The sequence below is a fragment of the Ictidomys tridecemlineatus genome, chromosome 9 (assembly GCF_052094955.1).
Source record: "Ictidomys tridecemlineatus isolate mIctTri1 chromosome 9, mIctTri1.hap1, whole genome shotgun sequence".
Lineage (NCBI taxonomy): Eukaryota > Metazoa > Chordata > Mammalia > Rodentia > Sciuridae > Ictidomys > Ictidomys tridecemlineatus.
In genome coordinates, this window is record NC_135485.1 from 134,903,779 (window position 1) to 134,930,579 (window position 26,801).

The 26,801-nt window shown below is 34.3% G+C and overlaps 1 protein-coding gene across 5 annotated transcripts in view; it reads left to right on the forward strand.

Annotated features, from left to right (window-relative positions):
* LOC110596967 (uncharacterized) overlaps positions 1–26,801 on the forward strand; it is a 79,325-nt gene that overhangs the window by 15,560 nt on the left and 36,964 nt on the right. For all 5 annotated transcript variants that reach the window (XM_078022126.1, XM_078022127.1, XM_078022128.1 and 2 more), the window contains exon 2: positions 1,177–1,294. The gene's annotated coding sequence lies outside the window, so the exon portion shown is untranslated. The remainder of the gene's footprint in view (positions 1–1,176; positions 1,295–26,801) is intronic.

Consider the following 26,801-nt stretch of genomic DNA (forward strand, 5'->3'; position numbering starts at 1 on the left):
TTGAATCATTGGCCATCTTTAATTTTAACTACTATTTTTAATTAAAATGCAAAGAAATATCACTTGAGCTATGTCATAGAACAAAAAAGGGCTAGTTGTGTAGTGCAGGCTTATGCAATTTATTTGAGTAAGTGCTCTGCCAAGTTCATTTTCACCCATAGGGACTTTATGTTGTTTTTACTGCACACATGGGAAAATATCTATTCTTATTTCTCAGATGTCACTGGGGACGTCACAGTTCTTCTACAGTTTCCAGTATTTTCCTCATTAAGAAATGAATGGGTAAAGGGTGAAAAATGTAAACATGAAATTAGGTAGAGAGAAGAGTAGAAGAGGTGAGGAACTTGGTAGTCAACAAAGTGCTGAGGTTTAAAGAGCATCCTCTTGTTCAAATCCTAGGTCCAAAATTCGTTACTAGTAGGACCTTGGACCTCTTTGAACTTCATTGTTCTTGTTTCAAAAACCAGTATCTTAATAGTATTTGAAACCCTCAACAATAGTGAAAATGCTCAAATTAATACAGTTAGTGTGAAAATGTGAGTGAAGTAGAAGTGCTCAACAAGCACTGGTTTATCTTCTTCATGCATCTGTGCTTATTTTCCCAATTCCTGTATAAATTCCCACAGAGCAGGATCTTCATTTTAACATTCTGTATCAAACAAGGTTTAGCAAATTGTTGCTCACATAGCAATCACTGGGTAAGTGAAACAACACGAAAGGAATGTAATAACAAGAGGTGGTTGGAGAGGAAAAGGGACTCACATGCTAGGATATCTCTGGAAAATTCTCTCCATTTGGACAATGCTTTGCTTAGTTGAATTACTCAACAGTTGTAACATCAAATAAAGTAAATTTTTCTTCTTCAGCCTGTTCAATAATGTATCTTATTCCAAAGAGCACCTCTCCCCACCCCCACCAAACTATGCATTTTCTTCTTTAATTCATCAAAATAAAAATTTAAAAAATGGGAACATTTGTGCACCAAAAAACAGGGCTTACTACATCATCCATAACACATACACACACACACACACACACGCGCGCGCGCGCGTGCTTTCAACGTTTTCATGAACTCCTTTCTCTAAAAATATCTCATTTGAAACTCAAACCATATTGGGGAAATTCACAAATTAACTGAGGTGAAATAATTGCTTTCATTTTCCTCTGTTTTTCCAGGAGGGCTGACACATGCTGACATGAGGAAATATGACCTCCTCCACGTGTTTTCCATGAGGAATATGTTTGTTCTGCAGCCACTGAGTTAAAAGCAAGCTTCATTCCCTCGTGTGCAAAGGTAATTTGGAAAAGGAGCCAGAGGAGTCAGGGTTGCTATTTCTCAGTCTGCTTTAGCCATCGATGAGCTATTTTTATACCAACCGCAGAGATGTTCAGGTGAGGTAGACACCCCAGAGAATACAGGGGAAACACATTCACATGAGTATTATGTTATGCTTACTCACTTACTCAAATACCATAATTCTCATTTCAAATTTAAACCAACTTCTAGACTATTTGATCTCGTGCTTGAGTAGTGTAATCATGCTTTCACCATCCGGGTATTCAGAAAGGAAACCTGAGTGAGAATTGCCCTTCGCTCTTACTTGAATACAGTAATGAGGGTGCCATCTCTGTGCTCTGGACTCACTGAGGTATCCCTTTCTGTGACAAATACCCAAGTGGCTTAATGAGGTCAGCGTTCCTACTTGTCTAATTAATTTTTATTTTCTGGTTTTTACCCTGTTAGTTTCCACTGGGATGTCTATTTGAAAAACAATGTTCATTATTAAATATAGAGTAAAAGTTGTCCCTATCTCCATAGTTGAAGGCATTAAAGGATGTGTATAGCTTTCAGTGAGATTATAAATAAATGGATCATTCTTTCAAAGGTATTGAGTAAACTTGAGTTTCTGGGGGTTTTTTGTTTGTTTTTGTTTTTGTTATGTGGTACTGGGGATTGAACCTGGAGGTGCTTTATCTGAATTTATGTTCTGAAAAATACTTCTTACTGTATCTTTATTTTTATTTGCATTCTTTTTTATTTATTTTCAGAGCTACAGATCAACCCAGGGCCTCACATATGTTAGGCAAGTGTTACAGCTCTGAGCTTCACACTCAGCCAGTCACTTGGATTTTTAGAAGCTGTCTGTGTAGTCTGATCAAAATCCTGGTGGCACCCAATCTGTTAACCATAATAGCTCTTTAAGACTTGGATTTCTAAAAATTGTTCCTAAACTTCTTGAGAAAGAGACCTCTAACCTTAAAGATATTAATATTGAATGTGAAAATATAGACTCTCTGCTAACCATGCAAAGAAGCAAATGTCTTCTAAATGCTTAAATCAAAGGATCCCTTTGATTATACATTTCTATACAAGACTTTTAAAACAGTTCAAACCTCCCTAAAAAACAACCTTTAAAAAAAATGAAGTTATCCCTTGAAGTGCCACTTTTCCGCTGAGCACAGGTAGATATTTATGCAATTGTTTGTCGAGTGCCCAAACTGTGAACATATTCTATGTAATGGGCAAAATCCACCACTCTAGCGAAATTTCAAAGCAAGGCAGTTTAGAATGATAAATGTCACGTCAACAATTTGCACAACTTTTGGAAGCGTGTGGTTTTCACTCTGAAGTTCATACAGTAAGACATAACTAAGGACAACATTAAAGGGGCATTTCTCTTTCCACTTTTTTTTTTTTTAAAGAGTTTATGTCTGACTATTCCCAACATCATTCTGCTCTAGCTGCTTGGTTAATGGCAGTAACTGCCTGCTAGTAATTTGTTGGTTTATAGCAATTGCAAAAAATACTACTTGAAATGAAACTTCCATTTCATTATTCTGTTCCTAATGCCAAAGCCTGTTGTGGCTATATTCTTTAAACCTGCCTTTCATTACTGCATAGGAGGTCAGTATTATATGTCTGAGTATATGTCCTGTAGTATGAACACATACTTTTCAATCTCATCTTTAATGCATTGAAACTAACCTGAACTTTGGATTAGCATACGTTTGAAGTCTCAATAATTGAAAGGCTTTTATGCCTATGAGCCAAAATTATTTTTCTTTTAGACATTGAGATAAGAAACAGACCAACTTCTTGAGAGAATTGAATATGAAGTCTTTTAGATTTGTCCATCTTCTTCCCAAGCAGGAGCCTCTCTTGATGAACAACTTCCTCCTGGCCTCCCAGCCCCCGCCTGCCCCTCCCAGCAACTCTAAACTGAAACCAGATTTTAAAAATACAAACCAAGGCTTTAGGATGAGATTCAGCGCTCATACCATATAAATCTTCAAGAAATGTTGAAAATGGGGGTGCGCAAGAAGGAGAATTGTTTTTTATGGGCTGGCAGATTTTAGTGTTAAAACTGAAGCAGAGCAATTACATTCTTCATAAAACTACAATTTGGTGAACTCTGACCTTCTCCTCATCCGGTCCCCAAGAGTTCCTCATTCGAATAGCAATAGCATAGGGAGAAAGAAAAGAGAAGAAAAAAAGATGCACATTTACAAGAATTTAGCTTCTGGCAAGAATCAAATTAAATAATTCACTTCCTGGCTCATGGTTTACTTGACCTATCTTCCCTTGCTTTTCCTCTCTCCCACCCTCCCCCTCTCCTCTTCACAGCAAGAGGCAGTTTAACCATTGCCTGGGCTGCTTCCTGCTTCCTTTGCTTTCTGTTTTCAAATTCATGGGAATGGAATCTGCTCAGAACTCAATATTCACCCACCCCTCCACACCACATTGTTCAACCACACCAGCCACCTTTGACTTAGAAAAGAGTTAACCTAGTTACCTAATTCAGGAATAAGAATGTATCATAGAATATCAGCTGTGTTAATCCCATGTGGTGCCTGGGGTATTCCTTGCTCTTGGAAGATGTTCCATGAAAAACTGTTTTTACGTTCAGGTCTAATTTTCTTTTGGGGCATAAAATATATGGTTTCACATTTAATTAAGGAATTATTTTAGCTTACGATTTTTAGTACTAGGTCTATTTCTTGTATTCTATTATTTTAATAACTCCAGAAAAAGTCTCACTCAGTATGAAGAATCAATTTTCAATATTTGTCCTATCAGGAAATGGGAGAGTGAACTTTCCCGCGAAACATGAGAAACAAAACTAAGTCCAGTTGAATCTCAGTTTATAAATTCTATGTATCCTTGAAACCTTAGGAAAAACGCAAAAGAGGATCACACTAGTAAATGTTGACAAATTATTTAGATTTTTATTTTTAAGTGAATAGGATTCCTAAGTAGTTTCTTAGTTTGAGGAATTTTTCCCTTACAAGTAAATTACATACTTTAAAAAATAAGATCAAAAGAAAAGGAGCAACAATAATTTAACCCTGAAATATATTTATTATATTCTTATATTACCCATATCAATTTATTTTTCAAATTGAAGTGTGAAGACACTTGTTTATAGTTGGGTATAAGAGCGTACAATTAAGTGTTCTTTTTAATTGTATGAAAGGAAACTAATTAGTTCCTTACTTCTTTTTCTAAAAATATGATCATTTTCCACTCTTGATGTATGTTTCTTATCTTGTTTTCTCATTTCTATTTCTGCTGCTATGTGGTTAGTTATCATCACATTTTTTCCATTTATATTCCTGTGAATAATTCAGCATATTACCATTCTCCTTCCTAGGCATAGTTTTCTGTGCAAGATGCTACCAGATTTGCTGACTTACATGCCTCTCTGACAAAATCTGTGGTCATTTTCCCAAGAGATGCCCCAGGTTCACCTACATCAGCAGATGTTTTCAGGGGCACAGTTTCAGTTAGATGAGTTGGGAGAGCGCAGCAGCACATACTGAAATTCACGTCTTGAACAGTAGAGAGTCTCTGGGGACTGGGCACAGGTTTGACTGAAGCAAAGGATGTCAATGAGAACAATAGTGGTGAAAATAAAGCTGAAAGAAGTCTCATGACAGGCCTCAGGGACAACGATGTCCTATCAAAAATTTACAGAAAATGTTAAGGAAAAGCTATTGTCATTACTTCACATTTGCATTTTGAAAGCACATTCATACAAATTAAGTAGATTCCTTGAATTTCATGCACCGAGTGTCAGATCTAGAATAAAAGCCCAATTGTTTTTCTATAACTTCATAATCTTGTGAATTCAGTCTATATACTGCAGAATCTGACCATGTGTTATACCATATATCATTCGATGTTTTCTATGCTTAATTTAAATTGAAGTTTCTGACTTTTTCCTTTATATTTTAGTTAGTGAATGAAGCTATTCAAAGTTATTGTCATATATTGTGTACTTATTTATTCTTTCATTATTTTTCTTCCTTGGTCTTCTCTGAATTGACCTATAGCTATCCTGTTTTCAATTCTTGCTGAATTTGAAAAATTTCACATCAATTTGTATTGTATAGGTTGTTAGTCCAAATATTAATAGCTTTATTTTCATATATATATATATATATATATATATATATATATATATATATATAGTCAAACTCTATAAACTTACTTATACTATAGACAAGAACTTAAGCAAGGTTGTAGATGAACTCTCCCTAACTGGGTTATGCTAAAGTCATTTGAAAATTTACCTGCAGGGCTTCTTAAATGTTTTGTTTAATTTTAATAATATTTTCTTTGCATTAAACTTTCTAGCCTCATTATAGCTAATGTTTCACACACTATATATTTAATGGTATGTAGTAACCCATTTGTGGTAGTTATGCTTCATTTATTTATTCTGTGGTGTAACTACTGCCAACCACATTGCAACTGAAATAGAATTCCTTGATCATGAGTTTGTAAGTTCGGGTTTACCTGAAAAAGTAGTTATAGAAATGCATTAGATGAGATATCCCAAATTCTTATCATTCTTTAAAAAATTATTTCCATTTCTTTGACTGCTTTTCTCTTCTGTGAATTGACTTATCATATTCTTGAAAAATACTTTTATCATATTGTTGTCTTTTCATGTTGAATTATAAAATTTCTATATATATTAATGCTATTAATACATTGTCAATTAATGTTCTTATCCTGTTTATAGGATCATTTGTAAACCTGAAGTTTTAGTATTAACATGGCTATTCTATTGTACTTTAATACTAGTATAATCATAATGATACTCTTTTCCTTCATTTTTGTTTATTGTGATGTACTCAAATGATCTTTTTCTGTTTGACACTATAAAGATATTTGTGTGTGTGTGCATGTGTGTGTGTGTGTTTATATATATATATATATATATATATATATATATATATATATATATACAGGCACCTTGATTAATGATGGGGTTAAGTATCAGTGAACTTATAGTGATAATTTAAAACATTGTCAGTTTAAAATGCACTTATCACAGTACATCTTAAGAGCACTCAGAACAGTATAAATACCAGTTGTTTACCTTCATAATTGTGTGGCTGACAACACAATTGTGTGGTGCAACTCGCCACCATCACCCATCATCACTCAGGGAGTATCACTCAATATTTTCCCCTCCAAAGAGTTGCATCATTGTTTAACTTCCTCTTGTGTCACTTTCACAATTATATCCATAAATTCTAAAACTACCTCCAGTTATCCCAAATTTTGGGAGAGGTAATCTTTTTCTTGTGCCTAGTAACTTTACTCCATGGTATACTGCTTTTCCTAAGGCTCAAAAGTTTTACATAATATAATTTCAAAAGTTTTTTTCTTTCCTCTCAACAATCCCCATGGCTCAACATGGTGAAAGTGCCCTATTAGAGCCACTTGACTCTTTAGCCCTGCGGTGGAGTAACACAAGTGTATATGGTTATTTTTTGAATTTGAGTTTTGACATCACATAATATTGTGATTTTAAACCTACTTAAGTACACAGATTTGGTTTTAATTTTTCACAGAACTTTTTCTACATGTAACCATGAGTAGAGACAAACAGCCTCCTATTTTATGTGTCAGTGTGCAATGTTTCTTGACCTTTGTTCAGGGAGAGGAGATCCATTCCAGGGCACCTGTTCTTCACATGAGTCTCGGTTCTAGGTCTACCCTTCCTCCGCTGTTTTGGATCTAAGAACTGCAAACCCTAAGACTAGAACCCTTATCAGAGCAGGTAATGCTTGGACTATTGAGGGTTTTATGCATACTTTGGACCTTCATCTTTCTGGCATCTGGGATCTTTGTTCTTTTTCTTAAGAGTTGACCTTAATGCCATGCCATCCCTTGCCTCCTGTTCCCCTCCCTCCGTCCCTCCCCCTTCCTCTCCCTTCTTCTCTTCTCCCCTACTTATGGATTCATCTCATCTTATCTCTCTTCCTTCTCTCTCTCTCTCATTTTACTCATATTATTTTCTTGCTGTTGTTGTTGTTATTGTTGTATAAATGTAGATTTAATGAGCTTTTATTGAGGGCCTTCTTTATGCTAGATTCTCTGTGTAGATCTTTTTTAAAATTAGTTTTTAAATTTATATATGACAGTGGAATGTATTACAATCCTTATTACACATATAGAGCACAATTTTTTACATATATTTTATCTGGTTGTATACAAAGTGTATTCACACCAATTCGTGTCTTCGTACATGTACTGTGGATAATAATGATCATCACATTCCACCATCATTTCTAACCTCATGCCTCTTCCCTTCCCCTCCAACAATTCTGCCCTATCTAGAGTTCGTCTATTCCTCCCATGCTCCCTCTGCCTACCCCATATGAATTTGCCTCCTTATATCAGCGAAAACATTTGCCATTTGGTTTTTTGGGAATGGCTAACTTCACTTAGCATTATTTTCTCTAACTCCATCCATTTACCTGCAAATGTCATCATTTTATTCTCTTTTATTGCTGAGTAATAGCCACTTGGTACAGAATAGAGGACGCAGAGATTAACCCATAAAATTATAATTATCTTATATTAGACAAAGGTGCCAAGAATGTACATTGGAGAAAAGACAGCCTCTTCAACAAATGGTGCTGGGAAAACAGGAAATCCATATGCAACAAAATGAAATTAAAGCCCTATTTCTCATCAGGCACAAAACTCAACTCAAAATGGATCAAGAATTTAGGAGTAAAACCAGAGAACCTGTGTCTAACGGAAGAAAAAGAAGGCACCAATCTCCATCATGTAGGATTAGGCCCCAACTTCCTTAATAAGATTTCTTTGACGCAAGAATTAAAATCAAGAATCAATAAATGGGATGGACTCAAGCTCATATTATTTTTTACATTGAAGGATGAACTCAAGACATCATATTGCTTGAACTTTCTTCTTTTGATAGACTATTTCAATATAATTTCAACTTTTGAAATAATTTAGTACTTTCTCTGGTCTCTTCCAATCTTCTCCATTCTTGGCACAGTGGATTTAAGATACTCTTCCTGAAGAATATCTATTAGCATGCCAAGAACCTTTAGTTTACCTTTTTTTGTTCTAATCTAATCTGCAAGACCAAGTTTACCAAGGGGATGGTATGTAGTCCAAAGTACCTACAAAAAGTGTTTTTAAATAGAATATTATACTCCTTAACTATGAAAAGTGTCATTGAAAAGGCAATGCATTAAATAATCATAATAAGAAGGAAGATTATTTATAGCTGTAACAATTGAGATTCTACATGAAAGTAATGATTAGCAATTACTGCCTCTTTAAAGACTGCACTTAAATTTTATGGACTTTTCAGACAGACAATTTGTAAGTGTCTCATTGGTGATACAAGTGGTTCTGTTTCTAAATTCTCAGAAAGTGATAAAATTTAACTCTTTATTATCTGTTCTAAAATATTTAATTTGTCACGTATGAAATTGGTTCATCTATTTTGCCATGCGTATATTACAGTTTTGATGGGTTTTCTTCCACTCAATGTTAAATGAGTTTTCTTTTCCTGAGAATACACATGTTCCTGATTAAATGGGAAGTTAAGCCTGCTTATAGATTCAGCTAAAAAAAAAAAAACATAACATCAGCCATATATGGAAAAATGAAAAATGGTCACTAGTAATGTATTCACTGGGACTCCACTGGGATAAAAAGTGGTTCCGTTTCCTCCCTGACAAGACTCTTTCTCTCCATTGTGTCTTTCCAGAGCTTCCAAGCATGATCTCTCACTCTACATAGTAGTTTGTATTCTAAAGACTTATTCATGACTCATCTAGGAAGTTGTACTACCCTATTCATAAAAATTTTAAACAATAGAACAGTTCATGTATAGTTATAAGTTCTTTCTGATTTGCAAATTGAATATTTACAGCAGTCCTGAAAGTCAGGTACAGATTCTTAACATCATTTTACACATGGAGAAACTTGTCTAAGATCACAGCTGGAAAGTGCGACCACCAGGATAGGACTCAGACGCTCTGCCCCCTGATTCTCTGCAGATGTCCACTGTGCCTGCTCTTCACCAGTTACAACTCAAATCACAACTACTAAGTCGAAATCAGTGATGCTGCCCACAGTTTCAGATCAACTCGTTGATATGATTAATCACATTTCTGTTACAGAATTCTTTTATTAGACTGTAATTTCCAAAAGCATTGGGAAAAATGTATTATTCAAGTAATCTCTGTATGCGGGAAAATAAGTGTCATATTTCTTCTTTTACTTATGACACCAGAAAAAACTGATTAGAAATCTTAGAAATGAACCTAGAAAAGCAATTAAAAGAGAAAAGAAATAGTTAATTGTGTTAATGCACATCTCTCTTTGTTAAATGCAGATGTTCACAAAGTAATTGAAGAAATATTTATATCTTCCCAATGGATGAAATGTACACAACACTAGTTGTTCACCTGCTGCAACTGTTCTGGGCTTTATATTTATCTGACTATAGAGGTTGGTACCAAAAAATCAGTAAGAGAAACTCCTGTAGCTAAATGGAAGAAAACATTGTTTCATGAACCCCAGCCTCCACTTTGAGTTTTATTGTAAACTCTTAAATGAAAAGCAAGTAATAGACACATGCCACTTCTATTTGTTTAAAATTGCCAGTTCTAATGTTGGAAGGTATGCTTGTCATTATCACATAATTCAAGCAACATAAAATATTTTCCAGATTCCCTACGAAAACTTTTGAAAATGTGGTGTGTGTTGGCTTCTTTCATTTCTAAAAAGGTGATTAGAAAAATGAAGAGTGGAAAAATAGTGTGCTTAACAAATCTTTGAGTTCCACAACCCCATCACCCATTTCTGCATTTAAACTGATCATTTGCTGGCAGCAGATGGGTAATAGGATAAAAGTTTCCAATATGGCGTGGTGGGGATATATATTTTCAGACACAACATGAGAGAGTACAAAGCAGAGCTCTTAATGTGATTAACAAAGAGGCATGGAATCTGCTATCAATCTTCCTTGTTACTGTCATAGCACTTCCCAGGACTGTTAGAGAAACTTTACAATAGCTGAATGCATGTTGCACATACAGATGGGGAAGTGCCTCCGGCAGTTTAGGAAAATTTACTAGGAGTCCATTTTTTTCAATGTCTCCCTTCTGAGTCACCATTATCAGTCTGACATTTTCATCTCAAAAGTCCTACTTTAGCATTGACATGGCAAATAAAAGCGGTACCATCGTTTTGTAATCATAATTACTGCATTTGAAAATTTTACCAGCATCAGTGTATTTCACAGAGATTAACACTCACAAGACTTAAAGTATCTTTATCATTTTGGTGCTGCAACATTCCACCCCCATCCCCTGCAACAATTAGGGGGATCCCTTCGCATTTTTAATTTTTCTAATGAAAGAAAATAAAGAACTTTTCTATCTTGAGACTGTTTTGTGAAATGATGTTCTAATTGGTGTGCTATTTGAATAGTAAGGTGCAGACAACTCAAATGCACTATTATTTATGGTACTTTTTTGTAGATAAGATACAGAAATACCACAGGTATTGTTGTTTGTTTGCTTATTTTTTTAAAATTTTAACCCAGTCTTACCTGTAAAGCTCTAAGCTTTCAGTAGAAAATAATCTCTGCTTTCAGTCAGAGCCATAATATTAAAACTTTGATTTTAAATGCCTAAGATTTCCAAAAGAAAGTTGCAGAATAATGTTGATGGGTTTTCCTATCAGGTAAACTGTGGAGAAATTTGCTTGGGTTTGTATTACTTCTACATAGGGTCCAACAATACCCAAATGGATTCTTACTTCCAATTCGGTAGAGGTGAAGAGCCTAGATAGGGGATGGTACAGTTTAAGTGAGAGAGGGAGATTGAAGGAAATTATTTCATTTAACATTAAATTAGGTCCAAATTGAGTAGGGGGATAGAATAATTTCAAAACATGAAGGGAGCTTAGATTAAATTTAAGGAGTCTTGGAAAATGGTTCAAAGAGAAAATACTGAAATTCAGAAATTTCAAAAGCATTGGGGTTCAATGAGCAAGGAAAAAGAGCCTACTTAGCAGTTGTGCTGACCTACATGAGATTGCTCAGCTTGGATTTGTGGGGTGTCTAATCAATCTCCTTTGGAAGAGCTCTCTGCCACAGTCCCCAGACCAGGAAAGGGTTGAGAAATTCAATAGGAAGTTATGGCTGATAATCAAGACTATATATTTTACAGTCAAGCAGAAGATGGAAGGAGGTCAAGTCCTGGCTTGCTGACTAGACTGAGGATAAAATTTATTTCATGAGAAAATGAGACTAGTTAGTAGAAATGAAGGCTAGGACATCTTAGAAACCATAATCGTGGAAGACAGAGAGATTAGAATAAGACGAAAACAAAAGTTGGTGCCACAAATATTATGTCACTTGTCAAAACTCATAGACACTGAGAAATCAAGGAATTATAAGGACAGGTAAGGAAGTTATCGTATTTAAATAAGGTTTGATCCTTATTTTTAAATGTTATACATATTTATAAAGTGTTAGCTCTAATTACCAAGTACATGCTTGATTATTAATTTCACTCAAATGATATTTGAAGGGCGAAAAATGATTCTCAGGCATCTTTTTTCCATTTCGGGTGTTAAACTAACCATTGCCTGGCTGAGGCGTCTTTCCAAATAAGAAAATATTAGGTATGTGGACATGACTTTCCTTCTTACCTAGGAAGGGGAAGAATCGGACATGTTTTGTTTTTTAAAAATAATGTTTACCTCTCCTTTTATTTACATCTTTTCCATATCTGGTCCCCCTCCAGAAAATATTGGCTTTATATATATGTCTTATATTCATTAATGACCATTGGGTGAGTAATTTTCTCTCTCTCTCTCTCTCTCTCTCTCTCTCTCTCTCTCTCTCTCCCTCTTTCCGATGACACTTTAATCCTACTGACATCTTTCAACACATAATGAAAAATAGCTCTTCATTTTCCTGGTTTCCTGACTACTGAGTACTATGGCAACGGATGCTGGTTGACTTAGTAAAACTTGAAAATGTCACATTGCTCTTCATTCTTTGATGAATGCACGTTCATGAATATAGCTCCATGCAGAAACAATTAAGGTAGCCTTTAAAGGCACCATCACCAAAGTCACCCTAAAATGATATTCCCCAGGTGGTGTATTCAGAGCAAGCCATTCCTGGTATTAAAAGACAAGTCTTTTTGCCTCTGAAAACGATTAGCAATCACTTGTAGAAACATTTCTTGTGAAACACAGTGATTTCCGAAAATAAATCTTAACTCTAAATCATGAAACTCACTCAGACTGCTTTCTACCTCCAAAACTCATACAGCCCATCTAGAAAGAGAGTGAAAAGAAACAAATAGGCAAAGTATTTAACACAAACATATATTAGAAATTAATCAATTTTATTGACACATAAAACAAACACACATACACCTCACTAAACTATAATTAACCTAATTTTAACAAGAATTTGCAATACCAAAACATACTTAAGATTGTCTTGTGATGTACTGGAAAATATCTGCCTATGAATCAGAGATTGATTCTGTGTTACTAATCTATTACCTAAAATGGCTACGTGAATGACAATAGCGGTAATATTGAATATGTATTATTTTTACATTTATGTAGGAATAATTCACTGAACTTATACAAGTGGAGCATCCCTAATCTAAAAATCAGAATTCTGAAATGTTGTAAAATGTAAACTTTTTTGAATGTTGATGTAATGCCACAGAGGAAAACATATCTGACCTCATATATTCAGTTGCAATCAAAATACATGTGCGTTAGAATATTGCATAAAATTACCTTCAGAATATGTGTACATGATCTATAAGCAACCCAGATAAATTTCATGTTTAGTCTTATCCTCAAGATATCTTATTATATGTGCAAACATTTCAAAACCTGAAATTGGAAATATTTCTTGTCCAAGAATTTCAAATAAGGAATACTCAACCTGTAATGAGTATACACTTTTTCATTGTCTATACCCATTTTCTGATATTGCTATGATCTTATTGATAATTTCATATTAGATAACACTTACATTCTCATTTGTATAGGGTGCTATGTAACAAAATGTATTCAACCATAATTACCTCATTTTCATTCCAGTTATCTCAACATCTGTGCCAAAAAAATAGGTGATATATTGTATTATTTACATTTTACAATTGAGGAAATACTTGAAAGCTTAAAATCTAACATCACAAGTTCACAAAGTAAGAAAAATTTTACTGTTACCTAGTCCTTCTGACTGTATTCTTTTCTTATTATACCATTCTTTCATTTATAACTTAAATGAACCTTCTAAATAGTCAATATTCCTTAGAAAATTGAAGTTATTAAATAAGAATGTATTTTTAAAATTTATGGGTTCTTTCTAGATATACATGACAGTAGAGTATATTTTAACATATTATAGAAACAGAGAATGACTTGTTCCAATTAGGATCCCATTATTGTGGTTGTATATGATGTGGAGTTACATTAGTCATACATTCATATATAAGGATAGGAAAGTTATGCCCAATTATCCTACTATCTTTTCTATTCCCAATGCCCACCCTGCTCATTCCCCTTTGTCTAGTACAGTGAACTTCTAACCTTCCCTTCGTTGTTGTTTAGCATTCACATATTAGAGAGAACATTCTGCCTTTGGTTTTTTGGAACTGGCTTATTTCACTTAGCAGGATATTCTCCAGTTCCATCCATTTATTGGAAAATACGATAATTTCATTCTTCTTTATGGCTGAGTAATATTGCATTGTTTATACATACCACATTTTTCTGTATCCATTCATCTGTTCTGGGGCACCTAAGGTTGGTTTCATAAGCTTGGCTCTTGTGAACTTAGCTTCTATTAACATTGAAGTGGTTGCATCACTGTAATATGCTGATTTTAAGTACTTTGGTATAAACTGAGGAGTAGGATAACTGGGTCAAATAGTAGTTCCATCCCAAGTTTTTCCAAGGAATTTTCATACTGCTTTCTAGAGTGGTTGCACCAATTTACAATCCCACCAGCAATTATAAGTGAGCTTTTTCCCCCCACATCCTTGCCAACACTTATTGTTACTTGTATTATTGGTAATGGCCATTTTGACTTGGGGTGAGATGGAATCTCAGTGAAGTTTCGTTTTTGATTTCTTAAATTGCTAGAGATGTTGAACATTTTTTTCATGTTTTTTTGACCATTTGTATTTCTTCTTCTGTGAAGTACCTTTTCAATTCCTTTGCCCATTTATTGATCAGCTTTTTTCTTTTCTTTTTTTTTTAAATTTTTTGAGTTCTTTTCATATCCTGGAGATTAATGTTCTATCTGAGGTGCAGGTGGTAAAGACTTTCTCCCATTGTGTAGGCTCTCTGTTCATGTTCTTGATTGTATTCTTTGCTGTGAAGAGGCTTTTTAGTTTGATACTATCTCTAAATAAGAATATTTCCAAGTGACCAGTGATGAAGACAATCTGACAACAGTCATGACATTGAGTGACATGATCCCTGGACTGTGACAGAGAAGACTTCAAAGTCCATGGAAACACCATATTGGAAAGAAGCAGAAGCAAAGAAAATGACCAATATATTCAAGGCTTGCTTTAATTAGTTAATCATAATTCATGGAATAGCATAATAAAATGTAGAAAAATGCTACAATTTGGGAGTAAAAGCTATAATTATATGTAATAGACTGAATGTATCAAAAAGTGGAATTGTATTTCAAGCTAGCATTTAGCACATGTGCACTAGGGAGTCAAATGAAAATATTCTCTGTTGATTTTCAGTGTCTCCACGAAAGAAAGTTTTATTATAGTGAGCCTATAATAGAACCCAAAACATGAAAATTAGTACAGCTTTAAAAATTCAGTCATTCTCTGCAAGAAAAAGTCATAAATAAGTTCATGAAAGAGAAGATTAAAATAACTGTTTTGACCTACCTAACAGGATGCATGTTGGCCTCACAACCATGCAAGAGAAGTACCAGCAAGCTCATTAGAGAATGTCAAGACTCACTCAGAGACAGTGAAAGAGAAAGGGTCAAGAGTGTACACTCTGAAATAAGATGATCATGTAAACTTAGTCAAACATCTTAACCTCTTACACCCTAGTTCCCCCTTGTGTAAGATAGGAATGACAATAGTAATGCATCATATCACAGGATTGTTCTAGTGTTAACAGAGTGAAAGCAAATAAATCATGTATTTGGGTCCCATCAATAAAAATATTTTCAGAATGAGTAATACTCTAGGGATGGTCAAATTAGTGGAGCAGCTGTCGGCAGCTGGTATTCCTGAAGCCTCTTCAGTAACTTTGTACTAGTCTGCAATGTAACAGAAAAAGAAAATGATTGCATTGAGTGCATTTCAAAAGTATAACAGTATCAGAAAGTAGAATGACAACACTAGAAGTGAGCATATGGAACCAAATGTGAGTGGCTAAAATACCACAATCAAGATTGAAAATCCAATGAAATATTGGAAAAGAGAGTTTGTGACAAATAAGAAAAAGCAGTTTGGATGCCTTTAGTAGAGTATACAAACAGCTTTGTTAGTTGGTTAAAATAAATTTGAGGGATGAACAGATGCTTCATAAAATCTGGGATTGAAATAGGTAGGTCAAAAGACATGAAAATATTTTCAACTTTATCATAAACTAAAGGAAAGCATTAAAGTCACAAGACCAAGAGCCAATAGAGAAAAGAATATAAGGTGCTTCCTATCTTGTTGGTAGGACCATCCAATTTAAATATACTTCCAAAAGGATTTTGGATTACACTTTACCCAGACATTCTATTGTTCAAATTCACTGTTGAAATTTACCAGCATTACAAGTTATTTAAATGTTTGTTATTTAGAAAAAAGAACAGAAAAGCGTACATCATGAGAAACTGATTAAATACATTGTAAAATAAGTATGTTAGTGCAATTAAATTCTGCACTTTAAAATAATGATGTAAATTTGCATATATTGTCAGAGAAAGAAATGTCTGATTTACTAGTATTAAATAATAATTAAATATATGATTTTTTAGTATTAAATATTCAAAGATGGCTACAGAATTATGTAATCATTCTTTATAACACACAGTAAAAGAAAAAAACAACAGGTAAGAATATAGGAAGGAAGGAGAGAAAGAGAAGAAGGAAAAGAAAGCAAATTTAGAAACAGATATAAAATTTCAGTTGATTAGACATGGATGACTGTGCTTTCTTCTCTAATGAGAACTTATATTAAATTGAAAATAAAACCTTTTCCTTAAAAAACAACAACATAAGAAATATTTTGTCCACAATTATCCTAGATAAAATAGTTTTCTGGATCATTACACAACTCTACTCCTGACCAATAATCTCAATATGGTAGCTCAGAAGTAAAACACAGTGTTCCCTGTATGTCAGGTTTCAGGATGGAACCCTTTAATCCTCAGGGTAAATAACTTACCTTTCTGGCATGTCATTTTGTTCAAAGATTTTGAGCAAAAATGAATTTTGTACTCTTAATATACTTTCATAATATTCGAGTATCTTCTCTCATACACGTTTTGTAATTTCCCCCATGTGTTCATTATTATAAGCTAGAAAAATATCAATGAGTGGGTATTTTTCTTTAACAAATTCACATTTTTGGACACAATGATAAAAAAAAAAAGTGGAACTAATTTTAAACATCTACCTTTCCAGACACCTGCTGGCTTTCTTAGCTGAATGTATATTGCTCAGCCAACTTTTTAAATCAATTTGAATGATTAATTTTTCTCATAAGGAAACAATAAGAAACAAAAATCCCCAAAGTATTATAACAGCTGGATTAATATAAATAAAATCATCTTAATGGAAAAGAGAGGTTAAAAATATTTCATTTGGTGGATTTTAAACTATTTTTGTAAGCAGCAGCCGACTACAGAAATTTAAATGTGAGAAAAGGACAAAGAAAATTGATTCTGGAGCATATGAATTATTTAAGATGCTTAATTCATTTACATAGTCAGAAAATATGCAATTGTTAGTCATCTTTGTCCCCAGAGAAAGCACTTTGACAAGCATTTCCCAGACATAAGAAAACAGATGGGGTGACTAGTAAATCAGGTAAGTTGGTCAGAGAACATTCTTTGTGCTATATAACCAATCAGTTTTTCAGAACACTAGTTCCTCTGAATAACTCTTTCACCTTTAAGCCAATTTTATTAACTGCTAGCCTCTTCAAAAACTATTACAAACACATGAGTATACAAATGACAGCCTAATGTTGATATTAGGATCACATATTTAGAGATCCTTCTCCAAGTTATCCACAGCATTACTACTCACCACCTGCAGCCTTCTGAGAAATTTAGATCTGATCTGCCCCAGGTTTCATGCTGGTTCGAATGTGAAACTTGAAGATGTTAGGCCCCTTCTCTCTGCTGAACATTATATGACTAATAATCAGGAATAATATGAAATGATTTCATGTGAAGCAGAGGATTAAAAAACTCAATGAGTGGGTCTTGAAAAATCAATGAAGATTTTTCTATACCTTATGTTTGATTGTTGTTGCTCTTGCTCCTGATATCTTATTCCTTTGTATCTCACAGTAAGTACAGCAAAAGTCAGTTAATGAGTACACGGCCAAGATTATTCTTGCAAATCACAGATATTATTTTCTCCCACATCTTTTTTTTTTTTTCACCGTTTCACTATACCACTTCTCCACTGCTTTGACTTAAAAATAGAAAGAGGTGTGTCAATTAGTAAGATAAGATTAAATGTAGTTAGGTTACCAGGTTCTTAGGAGAGTTAAGCTGAATAATGTACTGCAAAATCGTTATTGAATTGCTAAGACCACAATATGTTGGTAACATCACAAGTCACTCCTACTTTTTTGGCTTCTTTATTATTTAACGATCTAAGCATTATGTTCATAGAATTCCTTGCTCTTTTGTTGGGTAGTAGAGATATATTTCGAAGCTATTCAACATGTAGCTCTTGTCTGAGAATGAAGGCAGATGTGACGCTTGATTCAGAAGTACTGATCAAACAGGGGCACCGTTGTCTATTACTGGTTTTTCACTTTGCAAAGAATGATTTCACATGAAAAATGACTGGACTTTTATCAGTTATGCTTCCTCCAAGAATATTTGAAAAGCAGTCCTTTAAAAAATGATGTGGGTTATTTATAACTTCCCGTATTCCTTCCTTCTTAATGGCAACACAATGTACGATATTTTATAACCCCTGTAATTTCCATTATCAGTCTGCAACTCTGCATTTCTTTCTTTGTTGACTCATATATTTGCAAATTATTTATTCATCCCAAGATATATCCACAGTTGAAAGAAAAGAATAATGCCAAGGCTGAGCATGAGTAAAGCTGGTTCAGTAAAAGGCACATAAATCTCCCCTTTTTTTTACTTCCCGTGTCTCAAATTAGAGAAGTACCAAAGTTTTAGAACTACTTTTAGAAATACTGAAAGATGATTTCTGTGAAATAAAGGTTCATCTTCCATATTGAAATGTCACTTTCTTTTCTGTCTAGTTAATCTTAGCTCAGTTTCATTCTCTACTCCAGGTAATGTTTAACTGTGCTGCAAGTAATTGTTTCACTGCTTTTTTTGAGATTTCTCATGGAAGTATGAGTCTTATTTGGACTTTTATTTGTTTTTATAAATTTAGCATTTCACATGAACTGTTTTGGAAGAACATATCAGAATGTCTTTATTTTCAACACTATTGTTTTTGCAAACTTGTCTAGACTTTATCTTGTTTGTTTCTTCCTATAACTGGTCTCATTTGATTATTTTAACTTACTCTTCATGCTCTTGAAGGTCACTGGCTTCCACTTACTTCCTTGAGAACTTTCCAGTTTTGCATATTTTGTTTGTAACACTGTAATTGACTATCTAAACTTACTGGGTAACACTATTACAATGCTCAATGTTCAAAAAGTGCTGGGTCCTAGGAAGTTTTTCTATGCCCAGAGTATTTTCTTTTCCCTTTTTTGGCAGTAAAACTCAGTCTGCACATTGACAACGAACTGAATCTCGAACTCAAATAAATTAGTTTAGCTTACTACTTATTATCTTCATAAAAGAGGAGACATATGTCTACCAACATCACTAACCTTTATTTGACTATTAGCATTGTGACATCTTTTTGGCATGAAGCCCACATAATTTTCCATACACCTATGCAGTCTAAGTGTATGCATGATTCCATCCATTTTCTAATTTTAACACAAACCAGCAATTTATAGGTTGACTGAGCATAATAAAAACTTAAGGAAACTGTTAATTTTATAAACATTAAAGTACATAGAACACATCATCAGCTTTCAAGTATAGAGATTTAAAAATGTTTCTATAGAAGGTGAATTTTACACAGTACATAAAAACTATTAAGTGCTTTAGGTCAAAAGAGAAAATGAAGAATATCATATTTCACTTAGCTAACAGTTATTTATCCAGTAAGTTCCAAGTTTTCAATAATTATGTGAACATAATAACTATTCAAATACTCATTCATTCATTTTTTTCTTTCTTTTTCTTTTTTTTTTTTTTTTTTTTTGGTACTGGGGATTGAACCCAGGGACTCTCTACCACTGAACTACACCTCTAATACTTTTTAGTTTTTATTTTGAGATAGGATCTCACTAAGATGCTTAGGACCTCACTAAATTGTCTGTCGAGGCTGTCCTTGAACTTGGAACCCTCCTGTCTTGACCTCCCTAGTCACTGGCATTATAGGCATGAGCCAATGTATCCATCTTCAAATATTATTTCAAAGTTATTGTAAAAGGTCTGTATTTATTGCTCAATTTAAGTTTTTATAGCTGCTGCACATCTGGACTGATGGGGCAGCTTGGGTTAAACATAGGAAAGTCAATGGTCTGAATCAGGCTCCAAAAATACCATTCTTAGGTCAAATAGGTGGATTAAATGAGATACTGTTAGAAAGGAATGTATTAAAGAGACAATTATTATAATCTAAGTGAGAGTACATAAACAAAAAAAGCAAGATATGTTGCAGTATATTAATTTTTCAGTTGATTTTAAATTGAGAAAGTAAAAAGGAAAGATTTAAGACTGAGTCTAAAATTTCAAGGCTTTGAATGGGCAGCTTAGCATTCATGGCACTAGCAAGGTAAAGCAGCTTTGATTCCAATTATTGGTTGTCATTTCTTCTCTTCTGCCAAATGCTCAATCTCCCTCCCAGTGCCATTTACTCCCAATAAAATTCTACTACATTCTCCTGTCCCACCAGTCTGTTAAATGATGGTAATAGGTCCACCTCATGGACTCAGAAATTAGTAATCTCTGAATGAATAGGAAATTCCCATTTTGCTGCTTAATTTTTATTCAGTGCCAATTACTCCAAGTATATAATATTCCTCTAAATAATTACTCTCAAATGTCCATTTTAAAGACCCCTGGAGTCCTCACCATACCTGCTTGGACTTCTGTTGTTTCCCTTTTTTTCCTATTCTGTTTCAAATCTAAATTTATTATCAAAATTCCTATGTAATAGTGCAGTCTAGGATTCAACCTTCAACCCTTACTGCCATAATATTGTCTTATTCTTACCTTAAATTCTTCCGGAATGGACTGACTTCTGGTCCTATCTTGAGATCTGTTCACTTTTGCAAATCTCAATCTTCGAATTTTGCCTGCCCTTCATAAATGCCTAGTGTGATGAGTGCTATTATAATATGTTTTGGAAATTGATAAAAAGGCAGGGTAAATGATAAATGCTGAACATGCACAGCTAGTTTAACTGTCTAAAGTTAGTCCAAGTATTGATTAGTATCAGTCCTATATCTGTGTGTGGATCTTATTCCAGGTTCTATATAAAATCTTCTCCTTCCCAGATACCAGAATATGACTTGAGATTGCATAGATATTAAAGGAAATGTGGTGCTTGTTCTGTGGGGGTACATTGATTCCGGCAAAAAGTAGAACATTCACATAATAATTCCCATCTGGAAGTTAGATTTATGGCAAAATAACCATAATGTGAATATTAAAAACAAAAGACTAATGAGCTTATTTGGGGGGGGGATGATGGATGGAACCCAGGGGTGCTTAAACACTGAGCCACATCCTCAGCCCTTTATATATTTGATTTTGAGGCAGGGTCTCACTAAATTGTTTAGGGCCTTGCTACATTGCTGAGGCTGGCTTAAAATTTGTAATTCTCCTACCTCAGCCTCTTGAACGGCTGGGATTACAGGCAGGTGCCACCATGCCCGGCGGAACTTCCATTTTAAGGTGCAAAATTTGCCACATTCACTCAACTACTCTCTTTTAGACATCAGCAAAATGAGGGTAAAAGACTTTACTTTGAAAGATACATAACAAAGGGAAGATTGCTCTACAAGGAAAAAAAATATGAATGACGGAGTGATAACAAGATATTTATATAAGTCAGTATAAAAACTGTTTTCTATCCTGAACTATTCACAGAATTCCTGACACCAAGTTTTTGGTGTATGACAAGAATATTGGAATTTAATTCCTGATAATATTAAATAGAAAGATTTAAAGGCTAGGAACATTAGGTTTGTGAGGGAGTAATACTGAGAGTCAGTTTGCTACCAAAAGAGAGAAATTGTAGGCCTATATATGCAAGTTAAATTCACTGGAATTTCCAGAGGGATGGCTGATGTTCAAAATAAGATCAAAGGTTTAAATGATTAATTCAGGATTTTTGATATTCAGGTACTTCAGAAAGAGAGGTCAACATAAATAGAAGGAGGGAAATTACCAAAGGCACTATACAGGAAAATCCCCCAGAACTGAACAAGAGACTCCATGATAAATGGAGCCCAAGGGATGATCAAAGGAACTACATGATCAACATAAGGGCACAATATTACACCTTCATAGGATAAGAGGAAAAGGTATAAGTGATCAATACCCAAGCATCTTCCAAAGATATGAAAACACAGCATAAATAAAAGAGGAAAAAATGACATTGCGCTTCTCAATAACAATGCCATACACTAAATTAGGACACTGGAAGAGTAACTTGACATTATGAGTAATTAAATAAGATTTCTGACCTAGAATTCTATATATAGCCAGCCACACTTTCAAGCTATTTGAGGAAAGGGAATATTTTTACATACAGTGTAAAAGAAAATTCAGTCTCTTTTGTTATTAATCTAATTGAGAATATGTGTGTGATATTCTAAAGGAGGAAGCCAGCTTGATTTTATCTACAGTACTAATTAATGTCATCCCTGTATCCATGTCTTCTGACAGCTTGGTCCCAAGCCTACTCTGCATGGAGCCCTGTGTGCCTTGCTTTGAACAGTGGGGTAACAATAAATCTGATGCAAAGAGAATTTTTGGAAGCATGTCTGCACATTTTTCCTTCCTTTTACTTTTGTATGTTGTCATGTGAATGTCATAAGAACCAGACTAGACTATTGGAGGTTTTGAGAAACTTGTGCATGTAAGAAAGCTGGAAAGCACAGCTGAGTCACCAGCAAATGCCATACTAGATGGTCATGGCCCCAGTCTATCTACCAATTAAACCTAAATCTATGAGTGAATCCAGCCAATGTCAGTTAAGCCCACTCAGCCAGCAGACACACCAGCCAACCACAGCTTTGAGAAAATAATTTAACTCTGTTTTTTTTTTTTTTTCAATTTTACACCATTCAATCACTACATTTTGGAGAGGTTTTTAGATTTATCTAATACAATGTTTAAAATTATATAGCAACAGAGATTAGTGTATACATTCTGTAAGAGGGTGATCCATCAACAGAAATAAAAGGTAAAAATTTATCCTTAAACCAAAGGGTAAAATTAGCTTCCTTTTTTATTATAACTTTTTAGTAGGAACTTTTTAAAACCATGAACTTATTTTAAACTCTTTAAATCATGAGAGATTGTGTTTACATAGTTTGATATCAAATAAGTTTTATTCTGTATTTTGTTGCTTTTCTTATTTGAATGAGAGAAGGAAAAAAAAGTCTAAAAATAAACTTGGATTACAGAGCTAAATATTAATGCTGTATTCTAGCCCAAAATATGAGGATTTACAACCATAAGTAGCTGATAGAAACCTGGTACCCCAGGAATAGGGACAAGATTCTATTGGCACAAAGACTGAAACTGGTGTGTTTGTGTGTGAGCACACGCAGGTTTGCATGTGTGTTCTGGAGAATGGAGCTTCCTGGGGAGCACAGATGGTTGTTTGTAGGGGGGGTTATAGAGACAAAAATTGAGGGTTAAGTGTTGTAATTTTGCTCTTGAAGTATTTTTGTGTGTGAGAGAATTGGTTGAAAATATCTAGTTCTTTTGGGGGGGCACATGGGTTTATGCACAAATTTTATGAAGAAAAAATTTACTGTGAAGAATTTTATTCAGCTCATGCTCTAACTGCAGTATCACATACACTGAAACATCTGATTGTGAATTAATAAATTGATGTTTATATGTGAAGGCATGGATTACAGTTGTTGTTCAAAGAAAATATTTCTCTCAAGATAGTGAAAATAGAAGCTTTTCTCTTATTCGGAGAGTATATGGGAAGAAAATACATGATTGGAAATTCAAACATATCATTTGAAAAAGCAAAGTTAGCTTTCAAAGTCTCATTTAACTAGAGGATAAAAACTTTTAAGTATAGTGTGATTTAAATGCACCCAAGTAAATCACTGTGCTTTGATGGAGCAAAGATTATCATTTAAAGTAGAAGTGTATTTCTCCTTCTGTATGAAACAGGCAGTACAAGAGATAAACAAGGCAACTGCATGATCATTAAATGAGGCCTAAAATGTTCAGTGATTTTGTATTTTGTGAGATTGTATTAACAATAACTTCACATGTTTCTTCTCCCTATGATCTCCTTAGGTCCCTGTTAACAAGAAAAGAAAATAAACAAAACAGACTCCCCAAATCTCCAATCTGAATAAGCATAGGAAAATACGAGTTCAAGATGACTCACTTAGTCTTTATTAACTACATCCCCATCCTAAGCCTCCTATATAGACAGTGTTCAATAAAAAGAGGGATTTCCCTGCCCACTGGAACCTACTTCCAAACACAGTTTGAGTCAAGCCCTGTATGTATGTATGTATTGGGCTCAAAACCACAACCAATCTCTCTCTTTCATTTAATATATTTGATAGCTCAAATAATTCAGATTAATTTTATATAAATTCTTCGAACAGCCGATGTCCTTTAATAAATGATGACTTGGCAATATGATATCATCCAGTTACACAAAGAGAAACATAGAACATTGTGAGAGTTTCTGCTAACCTGTGTTTTCCTATAAGACCAACACAAAGAACTTTGGCTATCTGTTTCCTCAGTAACAGGCTTAATGAGATCCCTACTCCTGCAAGAAACAATGGATGCTAAAGATTGAATTCCTTAAAATGTGTACTATTTGCTATTGAGAGAAAATAAAAGGCACTTTCTTTTGCTGTACATAATTCTTTATACAACAAATTGAAAATATTCTTCTTTTGTTGTAAAAATGTTATAAAATGGTATTTATGAGAACTCAGTATGAGAGTAACCCAAAATCAGCTCTGAGGGTATATGAAAATTCAGAACCAGTAATTTCTGTCAATAAATTTGGAAGAATTCAAAGGCATCAGCACCCATTTTGGTTGACCATTATTTATGGATGTGGAATACAGAGAGAGAAAAAGAAGGTAGCCCGTTACCCAATTAAAGAACTGAGCATAAGACATATAGGGACTTTTTTTAAAACAGCACTTAAAATTTTTTTTTTAGTTGTTGACGGACACATATAGGATAGGTAATGTAAAATATGATGTAAATTTTAAGTAAGCTTTATTTTTTGCTTCTGAAACTGAAATAATGCACAGATCTCAATTTTGCTTAAACTATGACTGCAGAAATTGTTTATGAGATGTTTAAGGTAATTTTTATGTTGCCTTAAATATGTGTATTCTCATGAAATATAAGTGTATCATTATTTTATCTTCATATTGAGGAACTTCTCAGCATCATCTTTATTTGATTAACATTTTTGGATTTTTCAGGATCTGGATTTCCAAACTTTCTTTTTCTAAGTTTTTCCCTCCCTCCTTCCTTCCCTCCCTCCCTCCCTCCCTTCCTTCCTTCCTTCCTTCCTTCCTCCCTCCCTCCCTTCCTTCCTTCCTTCCTTCCTTCCTTTTTATAATTTTGCCAGGGATTGAACTCAGGGGCACTCACCCACTGAGCCACATCCCCAGCCCCTATTTTGTATTTTATTTAGAGACAGGGTCTCACTGTGTTGCTTAGTGCCTTGCTGTTGCTGAGGCTGGCTTTGAACTCGTGATCCTCCTGCCTCAGCCTCCTGAGCTGCTGGGATTATAATCATGTGCCACCGCATCCATCTTTTTTAATTTTGTATAAGAGTTTTATTGAGATTTAACTCATACACCAAAATTTATTCATTTAAAGAGTACAATTAAGTGATTTTTTTTGTATTTTTCAAAGTTGTGTAAACATCATTAATATGTAATTCCAGAGCATCTTCATCTCACCCAACAGAAACTCTGAACCTACTAGCAATCAAACCTCATTTCTTCCAACCCCCAACACCTGGTAATCATTACTCTAAATTTGTTTTTAAGTTGTAATGTTTTTAATTGACTGAAAACATTGCAGGTTTATACTGTGTCCATGATGCTTTGAAGTAGATAAGATTTCTACACTTTTAAGTGCTCAAGAGCTGTTTGATAGAGTTATTTAATCATAACCTTGTTTCTATATGATCTTGTGAAAAAAAATGATAGGAACTTTAAGAACACACGGTATAATAGTTTTAAGTGATATCTTAAGTTTTATTCTTCTTAATTCAATAGCAAAAAAGTGCTGCAATTTTCTTTTCAAGGACTAACAACTATTACTGAGTTTAGCAGAAGTGATGAGGGGGTCATCTTGTGCTGCATTGTCTGGCTCTGTGTGCATGTACGCATACCTGTGTGGGTGGCATCAGGGCTGATAAATGAGGACACAGGAGCAAAACTGAGCTGACATGTTGTCATATATTCTCATCCCCAAAGAAGGGATATTTTTGCACCAAAATTTATAGTGTATTTTGAGATTTTAAACGTGACTATATGGGCTGGGGTTTTGGCTCAGTAGTAGAGGGCTTGTCTCACAAGTGTGAGGCACTGGGTTTGATCTTGACCTCACCTAAAAACAAATAAATAAAATAAAGGTTCTGTGTGCATCTACAACTGAAAAAAAAATATTTTGAAAAATGAATACATATACCTCAATTTTAAATGATCTATAGTGTTTCTATTTTTCTAATTTCACAAGAGGCAAGACACTTGGTTCACTTGGATCACAAGGATGAGACAGTGCCAGGTTTTCCCTGGTTCCTTCACTTCTGACCCAGAGGAATACATCCTGATGACACATCACAGAGTGACGCTGGCACTGTGCAGGCGGAGCTTGTGATCAATTAGACTGATGTGTGCACACCTTGTATATGATAATATTTTGGAAAAAAAGAAAAATAAAAACTTT